Below are 1,669 nucleotides of genomic sequence, written 5' to 3' on the forward strand. Positions count from 1 at the left end.
ACATGCACACTCTAACATCTATTCACATGCTCACACACACATATAGTTACACATTCACACGCTCATAAAGACACATCCATTCACACACACTTCCATGCACACATCTACACAGGCCCCCACATACCTCCATTCATTCACACAGACTGGCACTCACACATTTCCTCCTGGTATTTCCCAATTACCCAGGAACTCTCCCAGCCCTGCGCCTGTCTGCTGTCCCCGCCGACTCTCCACTGCCTGCAGTCACTGCGAGTATGAGGACAGTATGGATTTCTGTCCTTGTGTGTCAGTTGGTAGCGCAGGTTCAGCAATTCTTACCTATGTATCTTCAGGCAAACACTTAACTTCATTTCCATATCTGAAACTCAGCATAATCACAGATCTATCACACTCTCAATATTGACAATCTATTATGAAACTTTCAGCTGTTCCGCAGGAGAAAGATGAGGCTTTCTGCTCCCATAAAGATTTATAGCCTCGGAAACCCTGTACAGGGTCACTATGAGTCGGAACCGACTCCACAGCACACAACAACAACAACAATAATTATGCACTTGGCACTGTTCTAGGTGCTGGGGATGGAGCAATCACAAAATTTTAGAAAGCAGAATTCCTTCTCTCAGCTAGCTTGCATTCTAGTGTGGGGTGGGCGTGGAATGGGCATCAAACAAATAAGGTAGTTTCATGTATAGATATGTTCTATAAAAATTAAATACAGATATAACCATGAAATTAAATGCAGGCACACTTCGCGAGGACAAGGTGGTGGGGCGCTGCCTGCTCACCCCCAAGTGTAAGACACCACCACTTTACCAAAAGCGTATCTTCGCTCCTAACCATGTTGTCGCCAAGTCCCGCTTCCGGTACTTTGTCACAGCTGAAGAAAATGAAGACGTCTTCCAGGGAGATCATACTGTGAGCAGGTGTTCAAGAAGTCCCCACTGGGGGTTAAGAACTTCGGCATCTGGCTGCGCCACAATTCCCAAAGTGGGACCCACAACATGTACCGGGAGTATCCGGACCTGACCACCACGGGTGCGGTCACCCAGTGCTACGGAGACTTGGGCGCTCAACACCGCACCTGCGCCCATTCTATTCAGATCATGAAAGTGGAGAAGATTGCAGCCAGCAGGTGCCGCAGGCCTGCAGTCAAGTAGTTTCAGCACTCCAAGATCAAGTTCCCGCTGCCCCACCGGGTGCTCCGTCGCCAGCACAAGCCTCGATTTATCACCAAGTGGCCCAACACCTTCTTCTAGGCACAGCCTTACCCCCGCCCCTGGTCTGCCCAATAAACCCTCAGAGAAATGAAAAACAATAAAAATAAATACAGTAATATGGTGGGAATTTAGGAGGAAGCTGTGGGAGACAACCTCAAAAATGGTCACCAATGATTCTTGCTTTCAGATATTCCTGCCGTTGGGTATTCCCCTCCATGCTGAATGCGGCTGTCAAAGGTAAGAAATCGGATCCTGTGGAAATGATAGCACAAAAAATAAACTAGAAAGCACATTGAAGCTTCCACCTGGCTCACTCAGAACACTCACTCTGGTGAAAGTCAGCTGCCAGGACTGTGGGCACTCAAGAAGTCTTACGGAGCATCCTATTATGGCGCTGTGGGTTAATGCTCCAGACTGCAAGGCCATTTGAACTGCAAGGTCGACGGTTCAAG

General features: G+C 48.1%; 1 pseudogene; it reads left to right on the forward strand.

The window, feature by feature from the left end:
* The first annotated feature begins 726 nt into the window (after positions 1–726).
* LOC102824032 lies at positions 727–1,256 on the forward strand (annotated as a pseudogene).
* Positions 1,257–1,669: the final 413 nt, after the last annotated feature.

Source organism: Chrysochloris asiatica, unplaced genomic scaffold (genome assembly GCF_000296735.1).
Source record: "Chrysochloris asiatica unplaced genomic scaffold, ChrAsi1.0 scaffold00230, whole genome shotgun sequence".
Lineage (NCBI taxonomy): Eukaryota > Metazoa > Chordata > Mammalia > Afrosoricida > Chrysochloridae > Chrysochloris > Chrysochloris asiatica.